General features: G+C 35.4%; 1 protein-coding gene and 1 pseudogene across 2 annotated transcripts in view; one reads left to right on the top strand and one right to left on the bottom strand.

Moving 5' to 3' along the window:
* The window catches only part of LOC145258296 (uncharacterized), a 944,200-nt gene that overhangs the window by 167,453 nt on the left and 752,660 nt on the right, over window positions 1-24,087 (bottom strand). The window lies entirely within an intron of this gene.
* Window positions 12,727-12,843, top strand: LOC145258418 (5S ribosomal RNA; annotated as a pseudogene).

The following is a 24,087-nucleotide window of genomic DNA, read 5'->3' as shown; positions in this document are numbered from 1 at the left end:
TTGCGCAACTCTTGCCACAAAAATTTCACGCAGGCACCTTACAGTGGGTATCCATAGTCTATCAAGACTGAAGGAAGCCTTTTATTATATCAGAGATTATTATTACTGACATATTTTACAAAAAAAAAATATTGAGCCCACTGTTTTCACTACAGGTAAAAAATAAATTTCGTTTTGCTGTTTCTAGATAATCGTAAATAATGTTGTTTCGATTTATTTTCGAATAACATAACGGAAGCCGTTCTAAAATTATCTGTTTTTTTCGTCTGAATTCGAAGAATTATTGATTTTAAGCTATTTCACATAAAAAAGGAAGATTCTTCATGCAACATTGTCCATTCTCTGCAAAAAATATTTTTTCTTAAAATAAAAAATAATTAAAAAAAAAAATAATATCGTGAAAAAATGTTCTTTCCAATTTCGAATTACATTTCTAAGCTTTTTAGGAATTGCAGAATCTGGTTTTGGAATGTTTAGAAATAATCAAGCAACCCGAAAATGGTTTTCGTGCGGAACTGGAAATCAGCCATTTTTATTCTTGAAATAATAAAATCGCACACGTAAATCTGAATTGAACTTTTTTGGTAAGCCATAAAGTCTGTGTCTTTTTATTGATGTTGTTGGACGTGCGTTTGGGGTTTGTAAAAATTAATTTAACTGGATCAGTGAAAGAAACTACACAGATTCAAAATATAATACAATCGAATAACTCGAAATTTATTTATATAGCACCCGTGTTGCAGTTTATCCCTTAATAATAGATATAGAATCCTACTGGCAAAATAAGACAGCGGCACTTACTCTAAGCTGAACCGACTTCCTCCAAAGGAGGAAGTATCCTAGGAATATCAAATTCACAAGCGGTCTACATATCCTCGTCAGAGAAGATAATATTAAGCTCTTGCAATTCTTGCAGGGATGTGTGGACGTCTTCCCACGTACAGCGCCTGGTATTCCCAAATTGTAACCCATCTGGCACTGACCAGGCTCAACATTGCTTAACTTCAAGGATCTAACGAGAACCAATATGCTAGGTCGTTCAATCATTATCAGTCAATCTATATAAATAGAACATATCTGTTGAGTAAAGAGGGTGATCGGCTCTTCCAGCGACTATGAGAATTTGGTTCGTCACGGCTCTTACTACAACTTGGGGAAGACGAGTTGTTTAACTTTAAGTCGACCATCGTGGGCAAGTTAAATATAAAAAATATAAAAGTAATAACATCAGAACCGGAAGAGAGGTGCATTGTCCTCTAGTCAGACGTTCCTTGAAAATCGAAAGGCACGCTCATAAACTTATCTAGGCCATCAAAATCGATTCGTAGTATTCGTTTTCTGGAAATAAGAATAAAACCCTGTACCATACAAAAGGTGTCGTTGTTTCCTTGATCATCTTTTGTCCCAGGTAAATGTGCGTGCAGTCGTAAGACGGCTACATAGAATCTTCAAACAACTATTAGGTAACCGGATGATGATGATGATGATGATGATGATGATGACGGTGCTGCTGCTGATGATGATCATAATCATCATAATCATCATCAGCACCAGCTGCAGCAGAATCAGCATCAGCATCATCAATCAAGGTCTTCATAGCATGAACCCTACTTGCATATCTTCAACTAGGCAATATGTATATCAATAACTCCTTTAGCTGAGGTGTAATTTCGTTTACAGATAATGCAGGACGTTTCCAGTAATCATGGTGTAATCCGTGAAGATCATGCCGCAAGGAAAGTGTTCGGTTCCTAGAGTTTGTGACTTATTTATCTAATGCATAAGAAACACTTTCATTGCGTGGCAATGCCGGGTGTCTTTACTAGTCTAATATAAATATTAATTCAATATCAGGAATTATTAATTAAAACAAAACATCACACCATCAAACAAAACCCGGATATTTTCAAGCTGTATCCATTTTATGCGTTTGCTGACCAACAAAAATCATATTTCAAACATAAACGTGACGGACCAACGAAAATCATGTATCAAACTTAAGCATAACAACGCAATGCAAATTATATTTCAAACTTACGCATAAAAAGCAATGCAAATTATATTTCAAACTTAAGCATAACAAAGCAATGCAAATTATATTTCAAACTTAAGCATAACAAAGCTATGCAAATCATATTTAAAACTTAAGCATGATAGACCAATGCAAATCATATTTAAAACTTAAACATGATAAACCAAGGTAAATAAGTTTTCAAACTTAAGCGTGACAGGCCAACAATCACGATATTTATAAAATAACTGTGAAAGATCAAAGAATCATTCTTCAAACTTAAGCATGACAAACGAAGGCAAGCTGTATTTCAAACTTAAGCGTGACAAATCAAAAAATCATATTTCAAAATGAAGCCTGACAGACCAGCAAAGAAATATTTAAAAATTAAGCGTTAGAGAAAAGACAAATCATATTTAAAACATAAACGTGACAGCGTAACGAAAAAAAAATGGTATGAACTTAAGTGACAGAAAAATAAAATTCATTTTTGAGACTTCAGTGTGGCAGACAAAGAAAATCATATTTCAAAATTAGACGTGACACATCAAACAAGCATCATATTTAAAACATAAGCGTGAGCGACCAACGAAAATCATATTCCAAACTTAAGCATGAAAACTCACGAAAATCATATGTCAAAATTAAACGTGACATACCAAATATCTTTTCAACATTTTTACTAACTCAGTTTTTGGGAAGTAAATGAGACCTCTAATGGGATATTTGAATATCTATGTATTTCATATAGAAATCAAATGTTAGCCACAGGAAGTTGGGTCCATTGAGTTCTGGTAATTTTGACTGAACTAAAAATGAAACGACATCCAAACGAAGCGAAACAACAAACAAATCCCGAATTGGGTATCACGTGACTCCTTTTGTTAGGCTGTTTCACGAGGAAGAAACATTAACAGAAAATGTTCCATTTCGTCTAATGAGATCAAAACGCCTAGAGTTCATCTTTTGACTGGGCCTTCATCACACCCCTAAAGAAATATTCAAGGAGATTGCAATCGGGTTAGACGTCTAGGGACCACTGGCGAGGAGCACTGTTGAGCAACTAGCACCTGGGTTGTCTTTGCATTGAGTGCAGGAGCAAAGTCACCACCACCGAGAGATGTCCATGGTAGAGTTCAACTGGAAAACGCAGACACGTATGATGGCGATATTGTTCATCCATCACACCGTCAAACAAAACATCACATCATCAAACAAAACATCACATCATCAAACAAAACATCACATCATCAAACAAGACATCATACCATCAAACAACACATCACATCATCAAACAAAACATCATACCATCAAACAAAACATCACATCATCAAACAAAACATCACACCATCAAACAAAACATCACACCGCCAAACAAAACATCACATCATCAAACAAAACATCACATCATCAAACAAGACATTATACCATCAAACAAAACATCACATCATCAAACAAAACATCACATCATCAAGCAAAACATCACACCATCAAACAAAACATCACACCGCCAAACAAAACATCACATCATCAAACAAAACATCACATCATCAAACAAGACATTGTACCATCAAACAAAACATCACATAATCAAACAAAACATCACATCATCAAACAAAACATCACATCATCAAACAAAACATCATACCATCAAACAAAACATCATGCCATCAAACAAAACATCACATCATCAAACAAAACATCATACCATCAAACAAAACATCATACCATCGAACAAAACATCAAATCATCAAACAAAACATCACATCATAAAACAAAACATCACATCATAAAACAAAAAATCACATCATAAAACAAGACCATCAAACAAAACATCACACCGTCAAACAAAGCATCACATCATCAAACAAAACATCACATCATCAACCAAAACATTATACCATCAAACAAAACATCACACCATCAAACAAAACATCACATCATCAAACAAAACATCACACCATCAAACAAAACATCACATAATCAAACAAAACATAACATCATCAAACAAGACATCATACCATCAAACAAAACATCACACCATCAAACAAAACATCACATCATCAAACAAAACATCACATCATCAAACAAAACATCACATCATCAAACAAAACATCACACCATCAAACAAAACATCACATTATCAAACAAAACATCACATCATCAAACAAAACATCACATCATCAAACAAAACATCACATCATCAAACATCATATCATCAAACAAAACATCATATCATCAAACAGAACATCACATCATCAAACAAAACATCACAACATCAAACAAAACATCACATCATCAAACAAAACATCATACCATCAAACAAAACACAACATTATCAAACAAAACATCACATCATCAAACAAAACATCATACCATCAAACAAAACATCACATCATCAAACAAAATATCACATCATCAAACAAAACATCACACCATCAAACAAAACATCACATCATCAAACAAAACATCACATCATCAAACAAAACATCATACCATCAAACAAAACATCACATCATCAAACAAAACATCATACCATCAGACAAAACATCATACCATCAAACAAAACCGGATATTTTCAAGCTATCTCCATCTTATATGTTTGCTTATAAAAATATTATTTCAAACTAAAGCGTGAACATGCTGTATAAAAAGGCAGATGATATCATATATCATGTCAACACAATTCTGGTATCATCTGTTAGTTTTGTCAAATGACACATGCAATTTCTTGTGTAAACTAACGGTATTCACTCGTTTTTGTCCATGTGGAGAATAATTTTTTTTAGTATCACAAAGTAATCTCCCCTTTGATTTAACTACTGCTGCTGCTACTACTACTACTACTACTACTGGACTATTTTTTGTAAGCACATATGATAAACCGAATCCAGTCTTGTTTTGTCTCATCCATTTATGAACAAAATAAAATTTGCCATTTTTTATTTTCTTTGGAAGGGAAGCTATCTCCAATTTTCCCCAAATAATTCAGAAGTAGTTTTACTAATTGCAATATTTAGTTTTTCTATGGAACTATCTCTATGTAAAACCAAAATAATGGGAAGAAGGAAACGTCGGCTTAGGATTATTATGAATGCATTTTCGGCAACCTGTTAATTCTCGCTTTCCATTCTTTGTTCCTTAGGCACCTTCAAAAGTCACCACAGAATTACCCCCCCCATATGTAAAACGTTGTAACTTTATTATAAATTAATATTATCAATATAACTTTATCATAAATTAATATTATCAATATAACTTTATCATAAATTAATATTATCAAAATAACTTTATCATAAATTAATATTATCAAAATAACTTTTGTACCATTTAAAAGAAGAAGGGCAAAATAAACTAGTAATATTTTTAAAATGCTTTTCCATAGTTCGTATAGTTAACAGAAGTCTGACGTCACGGAATCATGCGCTCCTTTTTTCACAATTCTTCACATTCGTTTGGCAGTGCCTATTGTTCCTTAGTCTTGATTTACTATGAGTGATGATTCTGACAGAGAGGAAAACAAAAACGCTTTCTACTCGGTTGGTAGATTTTGTGAGCAATTGCAAGGAATGACTTGAGTAATTTTCTTTTTATTTCTAGTCTTTTTGTCGGATCATTAATGGGGATGCTGAAGGTAAATTGGAAATAAATTAAAATATAGTCATGTTTACAAGTCACAACAGAAAAGTTAAAAATAACATTTGAAATATGAGGTCAAGTCATGAATAAAAACCGTCATCGTCGACTCGAGTATCATTTTCTTTTTCAAACGACGTCATTCTATACGATTATTTAATTTATGGTTTTCAAATTAATACATTCATAAGCATTAAATATAATATCGATTTTGTAAAAAAGAGGACGCACTTTTTATAGATTTATTTTTGAAAATTTGAATCAATCGTTATTTGGTAGCAAAACAATATAAGTTCTCTTTAAAATCGATATTGAATTCAATCTTTCAGGATGTGTTTTGATTTTTTGCTACATTTTGAATTACAAGGTAATTTTAAAACTACAACTCTAATTAATGAACGTATAGAATGATCGTCTGTTGAAAGAAACTTTGGGAAGTTGAAAACGAAAAGAAACCTATTCGTTGACGCTGGGTTTCTATAAAAGGGGAAATGGCTTCAACGAACTTGTTATTATTTATTTTAAACTAGCGAGGGGTACCAGGCGTTGGCCGGGTGTTTGGAGGTGTGTGTGGAAACTCCGGGGTTGGGGGGGGGGTTTAACAAAAAAAATGTTTTGGTAGGTAAGTATGGATGGATGGAACCCGAACCGTTGAGGCAAAGTTGTAAATTAAAGTGTGAAAAAAAAACCAAAAAAAAAAAAAAAAACCGTGGGACGTTAACGATTGCCCCACCGCGAGATGCTAATGGAAACACATTTGAATTTATTTAATTACTTGGATTTGGCAGGTGCCCGTTTTAATGAGCTTGGATTTATTTGCTTCCCCACTGATCAAATTAGGCACAAGGCCGTTTCTTAATGTGGAGAGAGAGGGAGGGGGAGGGAAAGGGGGGACCAGCTCCCGAGAGGTGGGAAATGGGAACTGGATAGTAACTGTTGGTATGAAGGGTTGCCCCTACATTGACCTAGGTCTGATATGTGGGGTTACCCCCACATATTGTATTTGCTTGACGTATCTGTCGGAACAGATACTACACTTTGATCTTGTCGCCTGTACCCGTTTTAATGAGTTAATGAGGTCAAGTTTGACTGCGAGATTTTTAATTTTTTCCCAAGATGTTATAAGAAAAAGACTAACCCACATGCGGCGAGCGACAAATGTTGAATATTTATCTTCCCGAAATCGAGCAAATTAAATAGACAGGCGAGCTTCGTTGTTAACTGTGAGATATTACGATTTATATGTGATATAAAAAGTTTTAAAAGTTGTGAAGCGACCGACCGCTTCTCTGAAAAAAAGCCTTTTGTAGACATAGAGAAAAAGCGAACACACATATAAACATACATACATTTTCGCTTTAATATTTATAGATTAAAAAATACATGAAGTATTTATAAATTAAAACATGTTTAAATACATTTTTTCTTAATTGAAAATGTATTCGGTAATCTTATCGTTGTTTTATGAGACGAACAAAATCTATTAAAATACATTTCATTTCTTACGTTATAAATGCATTTCAGTTATTTTATGAACCTAACCGATAATTGCCTCTAGTGACCTCAATTGGAATAAGAAATTTAAATGATCTCTTTAGATGTTTAAATTGTTAAAAATCATAAAAAGTAGAGGCACTTAACTTTTAGAAAGAGAAACTCCACTATCTCTTTGACCACTTTTTTAAAAACTAGCGGGGGTACCCGGCGTTGCCCGAGTGTTTGTTTCCGGGACGGGGGGGTGGAAGGTTTAAAAAATGTTATGGTAGGTAAGTAGGAAGGATCAAACCCGGAGTCATGAGTAAAAGTAGGAAAATAAAGTGTGAAAAAAACAACAACAACAAAAAAACATCTGCAACGTTAACAGTTCGGCCACCAAGAAAAGTCCATTCCAGTTGTTTAGGAAAAAAAAACAAAAAAAAAACGACTACGGTAGGTCGGCGCGAACGTGAAAATATAATGTGAATTGTCCAGCACGCTAACCACTACGCCACAGAGCACTGCAGCTTAGTTTAGTGATTTTAAATAACTTCACATGAAAGAACTACGAAGCCAAACCGGTGTTCTCTTCTCAACTGTTCCTTGTGAACGATCCCCAAACGGTGTTAAGTGGTGGCAGGGGGAGGAGGAATTTATTAGAGAAAAAATATTTTACCACTTCCATTGATCTTAACCGATTTTGGCCGTGACTTCTCAGCAGAAAAAGTATAGAAATCTAAGATTATCGAGGAATTTGAGAAATAATAAGCCTATAACAAACCTCAGATATTGTTCTTCCGTTTGTGCGTATTATATTTGCATGAAATATCTTGATTTTTAACCCTATTAATGTCAAAATCAGACGGGAAAAAATGAGTTCATTTTATTTATATAGATAGAAGAGAAGATAAGAGATAATTGCCTCAATTGGAATAAGAAATTTAAATGATCTCTTTAGATGTTTAAATTGTTAAAAATCATAAAAAGTAGAGGCACTTAACTTTTAGAAAGAGAAACTCCACTATCTCTTTGACCACTTTTTTAAAAACTAGCGGGGTACCCGGCGTTGCCCGAGTGTTTGTTTCCGGGACGGGGGGGGGAAGTTTTAAAAAATGTTATGGTAGGTAAGTAGGAAGGATCAAACCCGGAGTCATGAGTAAAAGTAGGAAAATAAAGTGTGAAAAAAACAACAACAACAAAAAAACATCTGCAACGTTAACAGTTCGGCCACCAAGAAAAGTCCATTCCAGTTGTTTAGGAAAAAAAAAACAAAAAAAAAAACGACTACGGTAGGTCGGCGCGAACGTGAAAATATAATGTGAATTGTCCAGCACGCTAACCACTAAGCCACAGAGCACTGCAGCTTAGTTTAGTGATTTTAAATAACTTCACATGAAAGAACTACGAAGCCAAACCGGTGTTCTCTTCTCAACTGTTCCTTGTGAACGATCCCCAAACGGTGTTAAGTGGTGGCAGGGGGAGGAGGAATTTATTAGAGAGAAAATATTTTACCACTTCCATTGATCTTAACCGATTTTGGCCGTGACTTCTCAGCAGAAAAAGTATAGAAATCTAAGATTATCGAGGAATTTGAGAAATAATAAGCCTATAACAAACCTCAGATATTCTTCTTCCGTTTGTGCGTATTATATTTGCATGAAATATCTTGATTTTTAATCCTATTAATGTCAAAATCAGACGGGAAAAAATGAGTTCATTTTATTTATATAGAGAAGACTAGCGGGGGTACCCGGCGTTGCCCGAGTGTTTGTTTCCGGGACGGGGGGGAAGGTTTAAAAATGTTATGGTAGGTAAGTAGGAAGGATCAAACCCGGAGTCATGAGTAAAAGTAGGAAAATAAAGTGTGAAAAAAACAACAACAACAAAAAAACATCTGCAACGTTAACAGTTCGGCCACCAAGAAAAGTCCATTTCAGTTGTTTAGGAAAAAAAAAACAAAAAAAAAACGACTACGGTAGGTCGGCGCGAACGTGAAAATATAATGTGAATTGTCCAGCACGCTAACCACTACGCCACAGAGCACTGCAGCTTAGTCTAGTGATTTTAAATAACTTCACATGAAAGAACTACGAAGCCAAACCGGTGTTCTCTTCTCAACTGTTCCTTGTGAACGATCCCCAAACGGTGTTAAGTGGTGGCAGGGGGAGGAGGAATTTATTAGAGAAAAAATATTTTACCACTTCCATTGATCTTAACCGATTTTGGCCGTGACTTCTCAGCAGAAAAAGTATAGAAATCTAAGATTATCGAGGAATTTGAGAAATAATAAGCCTATAACAAACCTCAGATATTCTTCTTCCGTTTGTGCGTATTATATTTGCATGAAATATCTTGATTTTTAATCCTATTAATGTCAAAATCAGACGGGAAAAAATGAGTTCATTTTATTTATATAGAAGATAGAGAAGACTAGCGGGGGTACCCGGCGTTGCCCGAGTGTTTGTTTCCGGGACGGGGGGGGGGGAAGTTTTAAAAAATGTTATGGTAGGTAAGTAGGAAGGATCAAACCCAGAGTCATGAGTAAAAGTAGGAAAATAAAGTGTGAAAAAAACAACAACAACAAAAAAACATCTGCAACGTTAACAGTTCGGCCACCAAGAAAAGTCCATTTCAGTTGTTTAGGAAAAAAAAAACAAAAAAAACGACTACGGTAGGTCGGCGCGAACGTGAAAATATAATGTGAATTGTCCAGCACGCTAACCACTACGCCACAGAGCACTGCAGCTTAGTTTAGTGATTTTAAATAACTTCACATGAAAGAACTACGAAGCCAAACCGGTGTTCTCTTCTCAACTGTTCCTTGTGAACGATCCCCAAACGGTGTTAAGTGGTGGCAGGGGGAGGAGGAATTTATTAGAGAAAAAATATTTTACCACTTCCATTGATCTTAACCGATTTTGGCCGTGACTTCTCAGCAGAAAAAGTATAGAAATCTAAGATTATCGAGGAATTTGAGAAATAATAAGCCTATAACAAACCTCAGATATTCTTCTTCCGTTTGTGCGTATTATATTTGCATGAAATATCTTGATTTTTAATCCTATTAATGTCAAAATCAGACGGGAAAAAATGAGTTCATTTTATTTATATAGAGAAGAGAAGATAAGAGATAATTGCCTCAATTGGAATAAGAAATTTAAATGATCTCTTTAGATGTTTAAATTGTTAAAAATCATAAAAAGTAGAGGCACTTAACTTTTAGAAAGAGAAACTCCACTATCTCTTTGACCACTTTTTTAAAAACTAGCGGGGGTACCCGGCGTTGCCCGAGTGTTTGTTTCCGGGACGGGGGGGGAAGTTTTAAAAAATGTTATGGTAGGTAAGTAGGAAGGATCAAACCCGGAGTCATGAGTAAAAGTAGGAAAATAAAGTGTGAAAAAAACAAAAAAACAAAAAAACATCTGCAACGTTAACAGTTCGGCCACCAAGAAAAGTCCATTCCAGTTGTTTAGGAAAAAAAAAAAACAAAAAAAAACGACTACGGTAGGTCGGCGCGAACGTGAAAATATAATGTGAATTGTCCAGCACGCTAACCACTACGCCACAGAGCACTGCAGCTTAGTTTAGTGATTTTAAATAACTTTACATGAAAGAACTACGAAGCCAAACCGGTGTTCTCTTCTCAACTGTTCCTTGTGAACGATCCCCAAACGGTGTTAAGTGGTGGCAGGGGAAGGAGGAATTTATTAGAGAGAAAATATTTTACCACTTCCATTGATCTTAACCGATTTTGGCCGTGACTTCTCAGCAGAAAAAGTATAGAAATCTAAGATTATCGAGGAATTTGCGAAATAATAAGCCTATAACAAACCTCAGATATTGTTCTGCCGTTTGTGCATATTATATTTGCATGAAATATCTTGATTTTTAATCCTATGAATGTCAAAATCAGACGGGAAAAAATGAGTTCATTTTATTTATATAGATAGAAGAAGATAGAATAGAAGAAAGAAAGAATAGAAGAAAGATAGATAGAGAAGAGAAGATAGATAGAAGAAGAATAGATAGATAGAATAGAAGAAGAGAAGAGAAGAGAAGATGAAGAAACTAAACACAGCCCACATTATGACCCTTACACTTAGAACCTGTGTTCCAAAATTCATAATAATCAGTTAATTATTTTAGGAGTTTCTAACCTTGCCGGTGGTAAATACGCTTAATTATATTTCAATTCATCCAGATTTCGTTTTTATTATTACAAAGCCATTGTCTATTGATTATTATATTGTATCTAATATATCATAGTAATTTAAATAGAAAAAAACACTTCGGTGCCATCAGCTAGAATCGAAACCAAAACATTTAGCGTTCCAGTCGAGTTCCCTACTGTTTAACCTATTGACAGATAGATAAGAAAGATTAAAAATTAGACGGCTTATAGCTATAACCATAATGACTATAATTGAATTTGCACACGCGTAAACTACTAAAAAATATGCCAGCAAGTTGAAATGAACATTTTACATTTCAAGAAGCCGACATATTTTTGTACATGATATTTATCCACCCCAACAAAGATTTTATTTGTTATAAACCATCGTTGCTGTATCATTATTATTTCCTGTTAATTTCAGTGTCATGTGACCGGTGGTGTTAGAGATTATCGGTTAAACACACACATACATACATACATCTATCGCCATTATATATATATATATATATATATATATATATATATATATATTGCTTCTCCTAGAAAGGAAAAATATTGCAATCGTCCCATCACTAATATATATATATATATATATATATTAGTGATGGGACGATTGCAATATTTTTCCTGATTCCGATACAATTACGGATTCCGTACTAAATTCCCGATTCCGATACAATTACCAATTCCGATTCTTTATAAATCTCTCAATATTTAACTATAGTTGTTATTTTTCCCGATTTCTGTAAAAAAAAAAAAAAAAAATACATGTTGAATGTGCAGATAAAAAAGTTGGATCCGTATTTTGTAGATTTTTCGTCAACGTCAATTTTTTTTATAGGTGCGTGTGAAGTGGTAGCTGTTTTCATAAATATCCCCCACCAAAAGAAATGTTTTGAGAATGAAAATATTTAACATAACCCGCTATTTCTATTTTAAGCATGTTTGGTGAGGAGGCCGGTTAGTCTTCCTGAAGGATTAAAAACAAGACCTTTCAAAGGGCGATTGACCTCTTTTTCGGGGTCAACGGCCAACTAGCACCGTATGTGTTTATGTATATGTATTTGTGTGCTGGCGTGGAGAGGGCTCCCGTAAGCCGTGGTGAAGGCAACCTTTCTAGGAGAAGCAAATCTCTGATTTAAAAAACCATAAAGCGGGAGACCAGTACCCGCATTAAGCTGGCCTGCAGTTAAACTTGTTGCTGGCTATCTTGCCCTTGCTTGTTGCTGGATCTCAACATTTTGAACCGAGAGAGAGACTTAGCTGTCGTAAAAAGATAAGACTGTAACATCATATGTGTATCGATACTCCCTCAGGAGTTTGTCTATAAAAATGGTCCTGTGGCGATGGAAGTCATTTTTGGGCTCATGGACTTTAAGTGTCTGAGGGAGTGGCATTCGCCTGACAAGACGGTGCAATCATCATCATCATGTATGGCATAATCGCGTTGACACACCGGTTCTCGTCAGATCACCGCAGTTAAGCAACAATGAGCCTGGCTTGTACCAGATGGGTGACCACTTGGGAATTCTAGGCGCTGTATGTGCTTTCCACTAATCTCGGCATTGTTTTCAGTCGTTCTAAACCTGCACTTGCCACTGGTATTCAACAATGTCGACTCAGGAGAGGTATAGTTAGAGATTGCGAAACTCTTGCCACAAAAATTTCACGCGCAGGCACCCTTACAGTGGGTATCCATACTCTGTCAAGAGTAAAGGAAGCCTTTATGTATGTATGTATGTATGTATGTATGTATGTATGTATGTATGTATTCTATGTTCTGTGTATTTGGGATTGTTTTACTCTTTTATTCATGTTGAATTCACCTATTCGTAACAACCATCATCGTAGTCGTCATGAACGTTGTGGATTTGTGCCCTTATGAACGCGTTTTCATTTTAAAAACTGTACAACCGGCGAAGCGAACGTCTCTCTATTCTATGTTCTGTGTATTTGGGATTGTTTTACTGTTGAATTCACATATTCGTAACAACCATCATCATCGTCATCATAAATGCCCCTTCATATATATTCTACATGTACGTGTATGTGTACGTGTGTGTGCATATGTATGTATATGCGTGCATGTATGAATGTTTGAGTGTATGTGCATGTTGTCATGTGTGTTTGTTCTTGCGTATGTATGTTTGCGTGCATCTGTTTGTATGCATGCTTGTATGTGTACGTGTATATCTTTATTTCGATATGTGTGTGGGGTGGAGAGGACTCCCAAAGTCCCTGTAAAGGCAACCCCTCTGGGTGAAGCAAATCTCTGATTTAAAAAAAGATACATAAAGCGGGAGACCAGTACCCGCATTAAGCTGGTCTGCAGTTTGATTTGTTGCTGGCTATCTTGCTCATGCTTGTTGCTGGATCTCAACATTTTGAACCGAAAGAGAGACTTAGCTGTCGTACAAAGCTAAAACTCTGTAACATCATCTTTGTATAGATACTTCCTCAGGCATTTGTCTATAAAAATTGTCCGTGGCGATGGAAAAAGCGTCATGTGTGTAGCCCTGAGATGCTGGAAGCATGTAATAATTGATCTGCCATCATTCTATATATGCATATGTGTGTGCATGTATGTATGTATGTTAATATATGTACTAGTGTATGTATGTGTATGTATACCTATTTGTATATGTATGTATATATGTATGTGTGTATATATTTTTATTTATTTATTTATTTATTGTGTATACATGTTTATGTGTGTTTGTATGTATATACGTATATATATTTGTGTGTATGTATATGTAAATGTATATATGCATATATATGTATGCGTATAGGTGCATATATATGTATGTGTAGGTATATGTAGGTAACTTTATGTGTATGTATGTAAATGTGCATACATGTGTACGTATACGTATGTGAATATGCATGTATATGTGTGCATGTATTTGTATATGATAGTATATCTGTGTATGCATATATATGTATATGTGTGTGCATGTGTGTATGTGTATGTTTGTATGTATGTGTTATATGTATTGTGTATGTATAGATGTATGGATGTGTGCATGTGTGTATGTTTATGGGTATGTATGTGTGTATATGTATATATATGTATGTATGCCAAGGACCGTCTTCAATGTCATGGCTGCTTGAGCGTGTGGATTCGCTGGCAGGACTAAAAAAAAAAAAAAGGTTATCTTCACGCTCATGGACTTTCAGTGACTGAGGGAGTGGCACTCGTCTGATAAGACGTTGCAATCATCAATCATCATGTATGTATGTATGTATGTATGTCTGCCTAAAACTTTTGACAAACGCGACGGATTTTCACGAGATCGGTATCGTTTTGAAGCCGACTCTTCGGACAACAAATATCGAAAATTGGCCAAAAACATACATTTCTTCACCCTCAACTAGCCACTTTTCTACAGAGAGGGGGTCGCTTTTTTCGCCGATATTTTCGAAAGTCGGCGCCTTTTTTCGATTGTCTAGCTTTTATTTAAACCTACGCCACTTCCGGTTTTGCGATGGGCCCAACAGCTAAACGCGTTACATTTTTTGTCACTTCTTTCCCTCCTTCGCGTTTATCGTCTTACCACTACTTTTTTTGCTTTTTGTTTTTTCTTTTTTCTTGCTCAACCAACACTCTTACACACACCTAAACTTTCTTTTCCGCCTCCGCGCCATGAGTTCAAGCCTGCATGCCCACTCCCACTTTCTTTTGCTCAACATACACCTACTATGGGCACCCAGGCTAGTTTATAATACAAATCTCACCAGTCTGTTTAAATGTATGTATGTATGCATGTATGTATGTATGTTTGTATGTCTTCCTAAAACTTTTGATAGAGGCGACGGGTTTTCACGAGATCAGTACGTTTTGAAGCGCGACCCTTCGGGCAGCAAATATGCACGGGTACCAAGCTAATCTATAATATAAATCTCAAACATCTGTGTGTGTATTTGTTTATTTTTTTGTTTGTTTATTTGTTTGTTTGTTTATTTGTATATCCGCTAAAACTTTTGACAGACGCGTAGGGACCTGACCAAACCGTTATCGTTTTAACTGCCAACTTTCGGATGACAAATATCGAAAAATTGGCTAAAAAACATTAAATCCTTCACCCTCAACTCAATGTGATAGATAGGTTGAAATATATACTAGCAGAATACAAGGCGTCGCCCAGGATAAAAGAGGTGGAAGTAGCACAATTCCCGCCGTCGCTCGGGATTATATAAGACAAGTGGAAATATATATTAGCAAAATACGCGGCGTCGCCTGGTATTGGATGAAAGAGGTGGAAGTATATACTAGCAGAATCCACTGCGGCACACGTGATTATATAAGATAGATGGAAAATATATATACTAACAAAATACCCGGCGTCGCCTGGTATTGGCTGAAAGAGATGGAAATATATACTAGCAGAATAACCAGCGTCGCCCAGGGTGGAATGAAATTGCTGGAAATATATACTAGCCGAATACCCGGCATCTCCCGGTATTGAATGATGTTGCTGGGAGTATATATTAATAGAATACCCGGCGTCACCCAGGATTGAATGTGATTGATGGAAATATATGCTAGCAGAATACTTGGCGTCGCCCGTGATTACATGAGTTAGGTGGAAATATATACTTGCAGAAGACTCGGCATCGCCTTGGGAAATATGTGTTGTACATTACCTGTCCTTGTGAAGGTAAAATTATTTCATATACGTGCTGTCAATTACCTAACAATGGTACATTTTTTTTTTATATATGTTTAATACCCGTCCTGGGGAAGGAAATATTCTTTTGCTCGAAATAGCAAATGATAGACATTAAATTTTCTCTATCCTAAGAATAACAAATATGTTCAAAACCAACTTCAATTTTCTCATTGTTTATACGTCCCCGGGCGACTCCGGGTAGCCTTGCTAGTTAGCTTATAAATGCGAACTTACTATTAATTGGACAGGAAGTGGCTTCCGATTACTCGTTGATTTTTTTAATAGGAAAGTAATCAGAAGCTTTAAAATATAAAATAATCCAATTTTCTCGTTATTTTTTTACTGACATTTTTTCATACTGTTTAAATGCAATCTTAATTTTCTCAATAAAAAATGGATTTGCAAATAGGTTAATGCAAATAGGTCACTAATGGTTCTCGATCAATTATAGAATACAGTTGTTGCTGTAATCATATTTTCCCATCAAATGTATAAAAATTCAAAAATTTTTACAAAACTAAGCCTACGTTTTCTATTTAAAAATAATCAAAAAATAACTTAAATTTGTCCATTCCAATATCATTTTTTTCCATTTGGAAATCATTATACATGTTGACCTACCAGTAACTAGTTGTAAAATGAGTGGTCAATACTTGTTAACTTGTTATAGAAAAGGGCTTCGCCACGTTTAAAATATTGAAATGGTTTTGTTAGTTCGTATTTTTCTGATATTTTTCTGGTTGTTTACATGTAATCGAATTCAATTATTTAATGGTTCATAAATAAGATGTTATATCGCTAATAGGTCACGATTGTTTTTCGATCGATTGTGAAAAAGATAGAGTGATAATGGTGGTTATTAGGTACGTGACAAATTGCTCATGGCTTATATAGACTGTAGATATAAAAAGGAAGTAATCATAATTGTTTTATTAGTTTCTCTATAAATTTTGAATGTGCTTGAAAAATAAAATACCAAATTTAGACTTTAAAAGGTCTAGGGTTATAATCAGGATTCGATTCTGGGGTTCGGGAAGGAGTGAGTCACTCTCTCGACAACAGCAAGTTTCTGCCCTCTTCTTTTCCAATCGACCACACCTGGCCTCTCGCCACCAATGTCACACCGCACAATCCGAACGTCAGCAATACGAAATTCTTTTGAAGAGAAGATGTTCATGACTCTTTTCTTCCTCCTCTCCCAGGGAATTTTTCCCAGCTTTTATATCCTCCTATCTAGAAAAAAAAGGAAGAGACAGGAAAAAAAAAATAGCTTCTCCCATCATGCTCTGCCTTCCCAAGATGCCCTTCGCGTATACAAATGCGCTGGCCATCCTTTCCTTCTTCTTTCCCAAAGAGCGATGCAGATACGCCCGGTACGTCCGGTTTTCTTCTTTTCTAACCATATACCCCACAAAAGGAAAACAAATTAAAAGGAAAACAAAACGCATATTGGTGCGTAAAAAAAGACGTAGAATGAAACAATTTATCACGACGAGTAAAAGAAACGTAAAGTCGTGCAAAATTGCAGTTTGAACAAGTGAAGCATGCATGGTCCCCCGTGAGTGCACAGTGAACGATGCATAAAAAATGACTAAGTTCAGCATTACTCCCTATTTAGCCCCCAAACCCCCCAGGGAACGTCAAATCCTGGTGAAAATGAACAAACCGTGAAGTCTTAGGCCTTAACATATGTAAATTTAAGTTCTGCACCATGCAAAAACAAAACAAAAAAAGAAGAAATTACTTAGTCTATCATTTGCCCCCCCCCCATTTAGCCCTCAATGTCCCCAAGGCCTTAACATATTTTAATTTGAGTTCAACACCATGCAAAACTGCTAAATAAACATACACAGAAAATTTTGGACGAATATGGTAAAATAGTCCAAAAAAATGGAGTGTTTTTATTAGCCCTAAAAGATCTCCTGGGACACACCCAAGAGTTATCACGAAGTATAGGCAAATAAAATTATATAGAAATCAGTTACAACTTTTTAGAAAGTTTTATAAAAATCTAAGGATTACTAGAAATTACAGGGACGCGTCCAGAGTGATGAAAACCAAGTTTCCGGTCACGGTTATGGTCTTTAGCGTGCTTTCAAGTGAGGGCCATATCATGCCCGATTTGCTACGTGTATAAATTTGCTAACAGATTGCTTTCTTCTTAAGAGAAAAATTTTGTATTTTTTAAAACTCTGCGGAATAAGGATTTATTAATTATCTTTGTTTGCGGTATTATGTCAAAAAATAAATTTTACATGCAAATTTTCATTTAGGAATTTCATTTATGCTTCTTCTGTCAAGATCTACTTCCTATTATCGTTATATTGAACTTTTTATTTGGTTGGGATTCATATAGAAATATTAATATTTATATTAGATTGTCGTTTACATTTGTTTTGTTTAGTAAACTTTTCTTATCCACTGCTTGATTATATATATATATATATATATATATATATATATATATATATATATATATGACATTTAAAATGGAGGCGAAGAGGCCTAGAGGATCGACGTTTCGTTCGTCTTCTCAAGAGGGATGGCCAATGAGACGGTCGAATGTTTAGGGCTATATATACTAAAAGGGGGAGCATTTATGTAAATTAAACATTTATATACATATATACAGTTTATAATGGTTGTTAAAAAATTATATAAAAGAAATTAAGATGGGAGTACTTTGGTGTATCCGGTATCTAAATTGTTTTCATTGATAATGATTTTTGACAGATAGGGAGAAATATGGAAGAAATCTTTCCTTTACTTAATAGTATTTGTATATTGGGAAATGTAATCCATTTTAATAATCATATATATATAACCTCAGATATGAAAGTGATTTAAGATGGATTGACTTATAAAAACGTAATTTTGTATTTTTTCCTTTCGTTTTAGTCGTTGGTTGTTTTTGTTTTACGGCATATCAACCCTTTTCAGGTTATTTAATGCCGAATCCAAAGATTTTGAAGAAAAAGTTTTTAATAGAAACCGACTTGAAAACAACAAGCTGGGGCCTCACCAATGGATATAGTTTAAGGGCATTAGCAGGACCCCTTTCGTTTTAGTCAATAATCTCTCAGCAACTTTAAAAATAAAGAAAAAAAAAACCTACAAAAATATCTAGTGCAAATAGACGGATGAAATTCTTGTACATATTTCATTAGATAGACAAGGACTTGGCGGCGTTGCTTTAAATTATTGATCGAAAGCAAGGCGAGCTGGACTGAAATCTGGAGCACATCACGTGTTTCTTAGTTCGATCAACCTCTTGTGTGTGACCATCACAATCAGACCTTGTGAGGTGGAACCTTTCAAATGACAATACGGACAGATGTAGGAAACGTGGTACACTCATGCGCACACTTTATAACAGCGTAATTATATAGGAAAGATACATCATGGAGCACATGTTTTGCTAGCGTATGTCAATCTCAGACGTTGATACAGTGATAGATGCTTAGGCAGTGGAAGGAGAGGGTGCAAAGAGCTGAAAATATTCCAGACCACTCAAGAAGTATTTCTTTTGTTTAAAAAAGTACCTCATTTAAGGAAAGAGTCTTGCTCGGGTTGACTTATTGAGAGAAACAATGCTCGAAACCAGTTAGATTTTATATTCAGTGAATGTCTTTATTAGATGGCTGAATAATGACCATTAACAAAATGTCCAAACCAGCAATGGGTGAATGGATGGAATGTTTGAAAGGCAATTGGTTCAGGAGAGAACTACCAAGGCAGTTCAGGAGAGTGTGCCTCTCTAGCAGATCGGATCATTTAGAGGAATTCAATAATGGGACTTATTTGTTTCGGTCGGGTCAAGCAAAGATTTAATGATGCATGTCTGTCATTTAGCTAAGTAGACGGGCACCATTTGTAAACTAAAAAATAATACATTTCTATTAGTTGTTTATAAACTAGGCTTGGTGAGAAACACAATATCCAGGATTATTTGTTGGTAAATATCAAGAATGAAGACATGTTATTTACAGTAGATTTCTGGAGCAGCAAACCCCGGGGCAAACGAACAGTAACTACTAAGAAAAGGGAACTAAAAAAAGTGAAGAGATCCCAGGAGAATAGAAAGGTTATAGCCGAAAAGTAGGAGGAAAGGAACTTGAACGTTTGCAGAGTGGGCTGCTGATTTGTTGTTGCATTTCTCCAACCAGATTGAGTCTCTTTGTGGCTCTCAGCCAAGAGACTTTGTAAATGGGGCTTGTGCGTCTCGCTCTGGTCCAGCAAATATTCAGTGCTGCAAGTCTGTCATTCGCCTAACTAGACGGGTACCATTTGGAACTAAAATCAATAATACTATCTATTGTTTGTTTACAAACGGGAGTTCTGGTTTTGCATGGTGTGAGAACTCTTCATTGTAATGCTGACAGGAGAATCGATGGCTTTTTGCCTGGAATAACGGGTTAGATGCGTCCATGGTGTATTTTCACATAACGAGGTTTGAATATCATAAACTGCATCACAAAAGAACAGATTCAGCTAATAAACTGCGAAAATAAAACATTGCATCCCATGTCTCTCCCTGGACAGAGTAGTCATTTCACATAAAATCACCAAAAGACGATGAGAATTGGTGTAGTGTATGAGAAACTACAGCTGATTTATTTGGTTGTGAACGATTTTTCCCGATTCTGACAGAAACCAGACGTAGTCATTTGGTGTGCTGAAAGGAAGATTATACATCCGGTAGAATGAACGATTCCATACGAAGATAACATTGAAGCAGCACACGTGAGAAAAGAAAACTGTTACAAGAAGCTACTTGAAGATTGCCAAGAAGCAGGTTTGGAGTTTATTTATCTGTTGTGGTTGGTAAGGGATTTAGTGGCGAGAGATTACGGAAGTAGCTCACTAGAATCGGCCTCAACCAGTCGATGAAGAAAAGTCAGCATACAGTTGAGATAGCGAACCATTGGAGCTGATTAAAGCGAGGCGACATTACGTTGCTGGAAAAATGACGTCAATATTTACGCAAACTTACATCAGAAAACAATGTCCCCATAGCAGCATTACATCGGATGTTACGATGGATCAGTGAATAACGCTCTTGGTGATTTTTTTTTTTATTATTGTTATATTTAGGCATGACAAATTTAGGTACAACACACGTAAGATGTGGCAAATTGCTCCTGCTGTTTTTTTTTGTGCAAAAAATCTGTGTAAAATTAAACACGGTTTTATACTTAGCGGGGATATGTAGTAAAAAGTACGAATTGAATATAAAAAAAAAAATGTTCCTTTAAGTTAAAAGAAAAATATGTAGCGGCGTTGCCCTGGGTTACCCAGGTGTTTAGGTGGTGTAGTAAGGAACCCCGGGGGGAATAAAAACAACAGTAGCGGGGGTGCCCGTTGCATGGGAGTGTGTACGTGGTGTAGTAGGAACCCCGGGGGTGGAAGTGTTAGTAGCGGGGGGGGATTAAAACAATAGTAAGCAGAGGTGTTAAAAAAGTGGTAGTAGGCAGGCAGGCTCGAACCCGTAACGCAGAGGAAAAAAAAAATGTTAAAAAACGTGACGTCTTAGCCGATGTCTCTATCGTCCAACCGGAAGTTCCGAACATTGAAATTAAGCGTAGTCAATTCAACCGATACGATGACTCGTGACAATGGCGACGCAAAACCCGATCCATCCTTGTAGAAAACTGCCTAGTTAAGGGTGATGGAATTAATGTTTTGGGCCAATTTTTCGATATTTGTCGTCCAAGGATCGAGCTTGAAAACGATATTGGTCTAGTCAGGTTCCGATGCGTCTGTCGAAAGTTTTTGCGAGACATACAAACACACACACATACACAAACACACATACATACAAACACACACACACATACACAAACACACATACATACAAACACACACACATAAAAACACACATACATATTGCCTTTTATACATTAGATATTTACCAATAAATGGCAATAAGAAATAAAAAAATGATAATAAAAAGTAAATATATAAAAAATAATTTAATTTCCCCTAAATATCGACCCGTTCTCTGAAAAAAAAAGGTTATTTTTTATAGAGATTTTCAGCAAAAAATCTCCCCAAACTAAAACACCAAATAAAAACAAAAATAAACGAACAAATAAATAACGGCATGACAGTCCGTCTAAATTAAAAAAAAAAAGTTGTTTATTTTTTTGTTCTTGAAAAAGAATCCCAGGTTGCTCGAATCACATGCTTAAATATTACACGAATAGACAAAGTGTGGGCGGCACTAAAATATAATTGCGAATTACTTAGGACTTTTATTCGGTTGTGGTTGACGGAACGAGAGCATCCTACCCATCTGGATTAAATAAATTGTTCTTGTATCTTTTCGAACTTGGGAATCTTTCGGTTGAACTCAAGAATCTACACAGAATTTCGAAAGGGGTAACCTAATTATGACTGACGGAACCAGAGCAGGCCACTCCCGTCGGTTAAGTTCGACAAAATACACCGGAGGTTACATCGACCGAAACGTTGTGAAAATAACACTCAAGATGAGAACAGTAGTCCGAAGAAAAAAAAATCAGAAACGTAAAAGCAAGTTGCTTTCGTTTTCACTGCTCATCCAAAGATATATCCTCGCCACTTCAATTTTTTTAAATTATTTTATTCTGTATGGCTATAAATATTCTTTCCCTACACAAAGCTGAACTTTGTCGTGTTAAGTACTCTTGACCCGGACAGTTGAACTTTGACCCATGTTCTATTGTATACAAACATCACCACGTGAAATAAGCATTGATTCAATCAAAGCCTATGAGATTAGATGTAACTCACATACGTTTTCTCGGACTAAAATCTGTCGAGTATATTCTAAATTATTCTGACTACTGTTCTCATTTAGGGCGTTATCCTTACAGAATTCTGATTTTCTTTAGGTGCGTCTTGTCGTGCGTGTCCGAGAGCGATAGTTTTTTTTCGGTTGCATATGCCGTGAAATTAATGCTTTTGTGCTCTCTTGAAAACAGAACGGCAGCGCTCCTTTAGTTAACAATTTAAATACCCATTTAACCTGAAACAACTGTTGAAGTTAATCGAGAATGGATGAGAGGATTTACTACCAGATGAATAGAGATTGAATTTTCAATGATAAACAGAATTAAATTTTAATTTGTGAAATGTCATATCACCCATATATTTTAAATATATTTTAAACTAGCAGGACCCGTATACCAGCGTTACCTGGTGGAAAGATGACACAAAGCAAGAAAAGATATTGTAAAGGATCTCTGACCTCCGAAAATAAATTAAACTATGGTTGTTAGTGAGGGACGGCTCTTGAAAATGGCGAGCATTGCCGGCCGTGGTCAAAACGAAATAATCTGGCTTCCACTGTCGAGCATTGTCTGGCATTGACAGCAAGCATAATCCACTTGCCGTGATTGTCAGCACTGGTGGTTACTAGCGAGTAATTCTTGTTTGGGCGATTATGTGCGGATATTAACGGGTGCTGGCATTTACTATTTAGCACTGGATTTTCTGCAAGTGAAACTCAATGGCCGCCATGATCTGTGTCGCCTCCATTGAAATGCTTCTAAATGAAATTATCTGTTTTCAACTAGATGTGTATTGTCGGTGCACTACCGGTGCACTGTCGGGTACTAACTTAATATTTCAACCCCCTAACCATTAAAAAATATTTAAAAAAAAAGAAAGATTAAACCTATTTCAATGTGTGTTATATATTTATATCAGTGTTTTTATTAAGTATTTTAAGTATAAGTTAAAAATTTATTATTTTCAGCCAATAATTATCAGGCATGAATACTTCAATGAAAATTATAATTAGCTTCAAACGTCAAATATATATTAACTAATACAATTTACTGAACTTAAATATGTCAAATTTATACTTAGTTATTGTTAAATACACTCCCTATTTACTATAAATTACTTATGGTAATTTAGTAGATGGATATATACAATTACAACTAAAGATTCAATGGCAATCACGCTATTATCATATATTGGGTTATTTGGTTGAGTATCTCTAACTTAATATTTAACTCCACTACCACTTTTTGTTTACAAAACAAAAAAAAAAAGAAACAGCATATATATATATATATATATATATATATATATATATATATATATATATGTATATGTATATGTATATA

The sequence above is a fragment of the Euprymna scolopes genome, chromosome 33, assembly GCF_053919585.1.
Source record: "Euprymna scolopes isolate OS-2025 chromosome 33, ASM5391958v1, whole genome shotgun sequence".
In the NCBI taxonomy this organism is placed as follows: domain Eukaryota; kingdom Metazoa; phylum Mollusca; class Cephalopoda; order Sepiida; family Sepiolidae; genus Euprymna; species Euprymna scolopes.
The sequence above is the reverse complement of the archived record's forward strand: the minus strand, read 5'-3'. Positions and strand labels throughout refer to the sequence as shown.